The sequence below is a fragment of the Colobus angolensis genome, unplaced genomic scaffold (assembly GCF_000951035.1).
Source record: "Colobus angolensis palliatus isolate OR3802 unplaced genomic scaffold, Cang.pa_1.0 Scaffold112, whole genome shotgun sequence".
Taxonomy (NCBI): Eukaryota; Metazoa; Chordata; class Mammalia; order Primates; family Cercopithecidae; genus Colobus; species Colobus angolensis.
The window spans coordinates 2,158,984-2,167,656 of record NW_012112253.1 but is presented as its reverse complement, the minus strand read 5'-3'; the positions used below and the strand labels follow the sequence as shown (position 1 = coordinate 2,167,656).

The following is an 8,673-nucleotide window of genomic DNA, read 5'->3' as shown; positions in this document are numbered from 1 at the left end:
GCACCGCTTGGGGCCGGGGGGCTGTGGTGGATGTCGCCTCCTTGAAAGTTGAAGGAGTTCTCTGGGGCCCCCGGAGCTTCTCCGGGGTGGTGCGCCCCGAGGGCCCTTTCCTTCCCCTTTTCCCACCAAGTCCGGGGGTCTCCCCGAAGGGATTAGCCCCAAGTGTGGGAGGCCTTCTTCCCTGTTGGACTTGAAGAAGTTCCCCCACTTCTGCTTTGGGAGAAGATTGGTCTAACGGGGCGGAACACTTAGGTACGAATTCTGTGAGTATGTAGATGTCAGTGGCGGTGTCGCTGTTTGCGGTGGACACCTGCGCTTGCGGACGCCCGATCGTGCAGGGAGACGTCGCGGGGACAGAGGGGCTGCACAGGGAACCAACCACTGGCTGCCCCCTGCCATTCAGGTAGATCCCAGCACGCAGAAAGATTTTTTGTGTTAGAAACTTTGCTTTTTGGCTTGATTTCATGCTTTTGAGCAGTGAGAGTTAAAGTGAGATAGCGCAAACAAGTTTGGAAAAGGTGAGCAATCCTGAATAAGAAAACAGTTTTTCTTTAAAAGTGTAACTGTAGAATTGTTGCTCACATCTGAAATAGATTCCTGAGCTGTGAAGCGAGCCTCCTGTTATGGTCCAGCAGGGAACCGTGTGTAGCTTGACTATAACGTAGTGTTAACCTGCGTTTTAGTTTGCAGTGAGATTGGGATTCCAATAAATGCCCTGTTAGAAAGGCCTGCCGTGATTTGTTAACAATAGCATATGTATTTTTAAACAAACATTGTCTAACATTTTTTTCGGGTTTTTAGCACAGTATGTTTCCCTTGTGCCTTGTATCATCTATTACTATATGAAGAGGAGGTTCTCTAAAGCTGTAATTAGGTGTACATTATCCAAGAGTACTTTCCCTTTAAGAATCCAGCTGTGTTGTTTTGGCAACTGCTAAGTACTCTAGTTGTCAGTTTTAAAATCTGTGGTACCTTGGCAGTTCTTGAACAGTCTGTGGAAAAGGTAAACAAAATAGTTCTTTTTTAAACATACAAAAATGACATTTCTTTTAATATGAATTTAGGAAGTGAGGATAAAAATAACTGTATTGTGCCTTTATGGCTTTTGTATGTACAATTTTTTTTGTGTGTGTGTATTTTTGGGGAGCTCAGTCTCTATTTCTTTTTCTGTAAATTACAACTTTTAGGGACTCAAAAGTTTTCACTAAAGCAGATGCATATTTAGATTAGTTTATATTAAATGTCATAAACACAAGTATATATATCATAAAACATTAAGATCAGTATTTGTTATATATGGTGATGCATTAACTGACAGTAGAATCACCTTTATTTTAATTCTCAGTGAGCATTGTTGCAAAAAGTTGTGATAATGGTGTTATAATAATCAAAAGTACTCTGAAGAGCTAAAACTGGTGATTTGAATGTTGGTAGACTCTAGATTAACAATTTTGTTGAAGAGTATGCTTCCAGTAGCTACTTAGTGAAAACAGTGACTTTGAAGTAATGGTGACCTCTCTAAATGCAGTTATTTGCTTCCCTATTTCCTTTGATTCACACTATGGTTATATATAAAATTGTGGTTTTATTTCATATTAGAACAGAAGTGTTAAAATTACACTTAACTCTTTACTTGCCTTCAAAAGTTTTTTAAAAAATTACATTCTGAGGGGTGTTCAGTGGAAGGAAAATAGCTTATTGAGGCCCAGAAATAATTGTAATGTCACCATGTTGAATTATGGTTTGAGAACAATTTCCTTCTGTATTTTTAGAGGTTGTTTTCATGTGGGCATGTGCGACAAAGATTGTTTTTTGTAAATGCAGTTGGAAATAATCTCTTGAAAATGTTGAGTTGTTTCAATGGTGATGTTATGTTTTTCAAAGCAATTTCATTACAATTTGCCTTTTCCATCTAGAATACATTGTGGGTTAATTTTAATTTTATTAATATTCCAGCAATAGTAGTGTCATCCATTAATTGGCTACCAGAAAGAGGAATATTGAATTATATTCTGAGGGTGGTTAAGTAATTATGGAAATGTTTATTAGAATATGATTTTGGAGTTTGAAATAGTCTAGTTAAATCTTTTCAGTAGATTTGTGTTCTGATTTAGGAGGAAGAAGCCGTAAACAAATTTGTTACTGAAAAGTAGCATGCTTGTCAGTTTTGGAAAACCATCTTTTTTCCTCCCTTTGCTGCTTTTAGTCTGGCAAAAAGAATGTGGTGTAATATACCATGATAATGGGCCTGGATTTGGGGGCATTTCTGATTTCAAATATTCTGTCTTGTCGTAAGACCATGCCCCAGTTACTCATGGTACATATGAATGTTTCAAAGTCTAGCCGAAGTTTTCTTTTATGCAATGACACTATGAGAAAACTGTTTGTGGACCGAAAATGATCACTATTTCTTTTTTCTAGATAAGAAAGAAAATCTGTGGATTCTTAGTAAATGGAGAAGTGAGTGCCTTCTCTGCTAATGTTTAAATAATAAGTGTAAATATGGAAATCAGATCACCCTTTAAGCTGGATAACCTCAAGCAAGAGAATGCTTTAACATATGCTGATTTGCAAGTCCCGGTAAAGGAAGGCTGCTTGACTCTAGTCAGATCTTGATTCAGATCCAACTCCACTGCTGACTAAGTTGAGGTATCTCCTGTAAAATGAGATAGAATTACACTACCTGTCCCGTGTTGGAATTAAATGAGATAATGGGTGTAGAAGTTCTAGTGCACTGCCTGATGTGCAAAAATGCATATTGCCTGATCTCTCTGCATCCCTTCTGGCTGAAGATTATATAGGTACCCTGCCCAGTACCTATACGTTTAGTGTTTGTGACCAAAAGGATTTCGTATAATGTATCAATAGAGAATTCTTATGTATTTGTTTTGGATAAAATATCCCAGCATCCTAAATTCATTGTCAGATTATACATAAAATACTTAATTGGCTGTTTTAAAACATTAGAATTTTGATCTTCAACCATAGTTTGTTTCTAATCTCCATAGTCTCCCCAAATATTTTTCTAAAGATTCAAGTTAAATAGAAATAGTTTCCCAATCTTCAGCGAATTCTGTCTTTGAGGGATTGTCTGTGGGAGTGGTCTCTAAGATATGGTATTTAAAATTTAAAATTAGAAGAATAATTTTGTAATCTACCTTGAATAGGTATTTTAAAATAGCTTTATCTACTGAACAAAAGTTTTTAAATATTTTAATATTGAAGGTTATTTTCATATTTTAAAATAACTTCTTTAACAGTTAATCTGTAATTTTTAGAATACTTTTATTTGGTGTGAAATTAATGATTTTCTTTGTGTATAGTCTATCTGTGTACCTTATAATAAATGGACCTTGTGTCCGGTTTATTATAATTAAGAGTGTAAATCCATTTGTTAATTAGTAAGTCTTACACATAGCACATGATATAGGTTGGTACTTATTTAATAAGTACTAAATTTTTATATAGAGGCTTTATACTTTAATTAATATTTATATTTACTGAATTTAATTGATATTTACTGAATTTAATATTTTAATTGTCTTAGTTGAGATGAAATCATAAGCATATGAGTTAAAAATATTAGCACCTTTTGAGGTGGAATACCGTATTTAAACATTGGTGTATGAAGGCAGGTAATTTCATCATTATTTTAACAAGTGATGTTGATAAAAGCCAGAGGAACAAACATGGGCAAAAAACATTTATTAATCAAATGTCTAGTAAATACCAACCTGGGCATGTCTTTTTGTGGTTGTCTTGAATTAATACTAATTTTATTTCCTTACACAAAAATATAAACTTCAGAAACAAAATAAACAGGAAAAAATAGAACAAAGCAAAAACAAAATAAAACAAAAACCTCTAATATATGGACTTAAAAAATTCTTACCATTATTAAAATTATATGCTTGAGAAATGTTTTCAGTAGTGATCAGTAAGTTTATACTGCATGAGCTGGACGTTTTTACTTCGTTACTTGTGTGACCAGCAGCATGCATGTGCAGGTTGACTTGGATTCGTTTGAGGCGTGATTTGTGACACTTGGAACAAAGGGCTGCTTTCCATTCGACCTGGTAAGAGAACTTGTAACTTTTGGGCTTAATAAAACAAGCTGCTTCTGCATTAGGTAATACTATATTAGCCTGTTTCACCTCTCATCCTCATCCTTAGCTGTCCATCTTCTACATAGAAATTGGAATTATATTTCTAGAATTCAGATCTATGTGTCATTTCTTCTTAAAGAGAAAAAAAAACGACTTTGAAGGCATGCGAGATCAATAGAGAGGCAGTAATGTCAGGGATAGAAGATTGGCCTATAAAATCAGACTTCCTGGCTGGGCGTGGTGGCTCATGCCTGTAATCCCAGAACTTTGGGAGGTGGAGGTGCGCAGATCACCTGAAGTCGGGAGTTCGAGACCAACCTGGCCAACATGGCGAAACCCTGTCTCTACTAAAAATACAAAAATTAGCCGGGCGTAGGGGCTCACACCTGTAATCCCAGCCACTCTGGAGGCTTGAACCCAGGAGGCGGAGGTTGCAGTGAGCCGAGATCACGCCACTGCACTCCAGCCTGGGTGATGGAGTGAGACTCCATCTCCAAAAAAAAAAAAACAAACAAACTTCCCATCCTAAGTTAAAATCCCTACTTTTCTTACTGTGTTCTTATTTAGCTACTTACTTTGTGTTCTTTGGCAAGTTCTTAGGATTTTTGAGGCTTAGTGTATAAAATAGTAATTATAACATTATTTCATATGGTTTTTGAGAGGATTAGATGAGGTGTGTATTATAAAGTGCAGTGCCTGGTATATAACCTGCATTAATTTTCCTCCTACTATTACTATCATTACTGCTACTGCTATTGCTATTAGTCATGGCTCACTTTGTAATACGATTCCATTGTATCTTTTGAGGCTCATTTTCAGCCATCACCTTTCAGTTTCTATGCCCTAGTCAAAGCCAGCTGTTAGTGCTAATCTGAAAAGACTATGTGTTTTCATGATGATGACTACTACTATTATTTCTCCAGCCCAGACTTCTCTTGAGTTTGATACTCACTTGGAAGTCTAGTTGGAATCTCAGATATAATATAAATGATATGGCTAAAATATAGCTATTTTTTCCCTCTCCCCTAGCCTTCTTCCTACCCCTAAACCCTGGTGTTTCTGCTGGCATTCCCTATATCCATAAATGGCAGTACCTAAGCCAAAAACTTAAGATATGATTCTTGATTCTTTCCATTTCTCTTAAATCCAATCTATCCTCATGTCCTGTTGTACCTTCACACTTTATCTTGAGCAGTCCACTGCTGTTAGTCTTCATTGCCACCTCTTTATTTTAAGCCATCATTCTCTTGCATGAAATACTGCAGTAATTTTCTAAGTGGGCTTATTTCTCTTCTTGCTCCACACAAGTTTTTTTTTTTTTTCTTCACACAGCAGCCTGAGAATCATTTTAAGAGCCTACATTGGATCATATCATTTTTCTGCTTAAAATCTTCCAGTGACTTCCCATTCCTCTCAAAATCAAGTCTGTCCTCCATTCTGTGGCCTAAATGGCCCTGAATGATCTTTCTCCTTCTCATCATTCTTCCCCTCATTCATTGGATGCCAGCCACGAAGGCCTCTCGGTGTTTCTTAAATGCACCCTTTCTTCTTTTAGGGCCTTTTGCACTTTTTGTACTCCCTCCTTGGGATAGTCTTCAAATGTCTGGCTTGGCCAAACGCTTTGGAGCTTGGCCCAAATCTCACTTCTCACTCAGAGGCCTAATGTGACCATCCTATTTAATATTGCACTCTACCATTTTACTCTCTTACACAGATTATTTCCTTCAAGACAATTGTAATTTGTGTATACCTGGTTTGTTTAGTTATTGCTTATTTATGGTATTTGTCCATTACCTGAATATAAACTCCATGAAGGCAGAGGCCTTGTTCATCTTATTCTTAGCTGTATCCCCAGGCATTAGCATGCTGCCTGGCACTTGGAAGATAGTAGATATTTGATGCTTCTTTATCTTTGTTCATATTTTTGCCAATGATTGGAATGCTGTCTTGCTCACATAGTAATAGTTATTGAACTACTTATCCTTTAAGTCTTGGCTCAAATGTCATCTGTGATACCAGTTTTAATCTCCTAGACAAAAGTTTTTTGCTCTTGCTTTTGTGTGCCCATGATATATGCACTGTTTGTTTTAGAGTAAATCCCATGTTAGGTATTTAGAATATTATAATTGTTGTCAGTTTCTTCTGTTAGGCTGAGTTGCTATGGCAAGGACCAGCTAGCTCTTTCTGTGTGCTCAGTATCTACCAACCAACCTATCATAGTAGATATAGTGAATTCTCAGTAAATGTTGAATTGAGTAGAAGTTGTCCTAATCAACGGAAATAACCAGCCGCAGACCAGTTTTCCCAAATCACACTTTAAAAATCATAAAGATGCTTTCCAGATTATAATCTTACTTCATGTGTTTTCTGTTAATATACTATCATTATCATTCTAAGGGGCAGGAATTCGAGAGCTGTGGAGCACGAGGGCATTTCCTCAGATTCTATTTTGCTTTCTTGCCAGGCACTGAGTAGCCATCTTGTCTGAAGGAAGTATTTCCAGTTTGAAGTGCATATCCCTGTTATTCCTTACTAACCAACATCCCTTCTGGCCCTATTCCTTTCCTCTAGCTTATCCAGCTAGTTTCATATGTTTACAGAAAAGCTCCAAGTTGAGGGGGGAACTTTAAGGAAATTAACACGGTATACATGAAATACATTACTTATTCAGCTGTATTGCTAATGAAAATACATCAAAGAACTTTTGTGGCTAACATTAGGAACCCAGCCACCATTTGTAATTGTGAGAGTCATTCCCCATTCTAAATAGCTGACTTACAAATAGGCTTTTGGAACATACCCCATTTGTAAATTGGGGACTCCTTTGGCAAAATGTTTATTTTGATACTGAAAACCTTTTTGTTAATGGTGTTAAATCTAATTGATGATATGGATTATGAAGAGAAAGGGAGAGAAGAATATGGGGGTTAAGGTTTTGTTTTTGTTTTCTTTCAGAGATGGCTTAATATCCACAAAGTAAAGTTTTAGAGTTGACAGACTTTTTTTTTGTTTTTATTTTGGAAAAAAATCAAACCTAGGGAAAAGTTACAAGAATAGTACAATGAACTCCCATTTATATCTGCCTCAGATTCACCAGTTGTTAACATATACCACATTTGCTTTGTCATTCTTGCTCTCTTTTTATATTTGCAGAGTGGGTGCAAAGTCTGGAAGCAGAGATTATTATTTTATTTACAGTTTGAAACTCCTTGATTACATCTTCTTCCTAGAGCAGCTATTCCCAGCCTTTTTGGCACCAGGGACTGTTTTTGTGGAAGACAATTTTTCCACAAATGGTGGGGGGAGGGGATGGTTTCAAAATGATTCAAGCACATTACATTTATTGTACACTTTATTATTATTGCATTGTAATATATAATGAAATACTTATACAACTCACCATGATGTAGAATCAGTAGGAGCCCAGAACTTGTTTTCCTGCCACTAGAGGGTCCCATGTGTGGGTGATGGGAGACAGTGACTAAAGATCTCATCAGGCGTTAGATTCTCATAAGAAGTGCACAACCTAGATCCTTTGCATGTGTGGTTCACAGTGGGGTTTGTGCTTCTGTGAGAGTTGAGTGTTGCCGTTGATCTGACAGGAGGTGGAGCTCAGGTGGTAATGCAAGTGATGGGGAGCGGCTGTAAATACATACGAAACTTCACTCGCTGGCCTGCCGCTCACCTGTTGCTGTGTGGCCCCATTCCTAACAGGCCATGGACTAGTACCGGTCTGTGGCCCTGCGGTGGGGACCCCTGGTCTAGAGTATGCCAATGATGCAAGTTTATTTAGTTAAAGTCAGTGGCAAAACATCACAGGTCTGATTAAATTCAGGTTATATACAGGGAAATCCTATGTTAATGCTCTATGTACATTTCTAACAAGGAAACCACATAGAATATCATTGAACATATCTGATGTTGTTATGTAATATCAAGAATCCACTGTGTAGATCTTTTTCCTCATCTCCTTTTTTTCTCTGTTTTGTTCTCTTCCTATTAAAATTATTTTTATTGTTGAACCATTTGAGAGGAGGTTGCACACATCAAGTTCCCTTACCCCTTAATGCTTCAACTGATATCTCCTAATAAGGGCATATTCTTACATTAGTATGGGAGATTCAAGACATTTAATATTGATCTTATTGTTTAATGTACAGTTCGTGTTGAAATTTCTCCAGTAGTGTCAATAATATCCTTTAATATTTTTTCCCATTCCAATATTATACAATGTATCTTAATTATATCTCTTGTATTGTTTAATCTGAAACAGTTCTTCAGCCTTTTTAATTCTTGGGTTTTGTAGAGTACAGACCCTTTGTTTTGTGGGATGTACATTGGTTTGGATTGTCCAGTTGCTTCTTTGTAATTAGATTCAAGGTTTGCATTTTTGGCAGAAATCCCATGTAAGTGGTGGTATATTCTCAGTGCATCACATCATGAGGCAGTATGATGTCATTTTGACTATGTTGTTGATGTTTATTTGGACCACTTAGTTAAGGTTTTAGCTGCTAGTTTTCTCTATTACAAAAGGTATCATAGTCCCCTTTGTTATTACTCAGTAATC

The 8,673-nt window shown here is 36.8% G+C and overlaps 1 protein-coding gene across 1 annotated transcript in view; it reads left to right on the top strand.

Annotated features, from left to right (window-relative positions):
• The window catches only part of MEF2A (myocyte enhancer factor 2A), a 162,201-nt gene that overhangs the window by 1,063 nt on the left and 152,465 nt on the right, over nt 1-8,673 (top strand). The gene's annotated exons all lie outside the window — the stretch shown is intronic.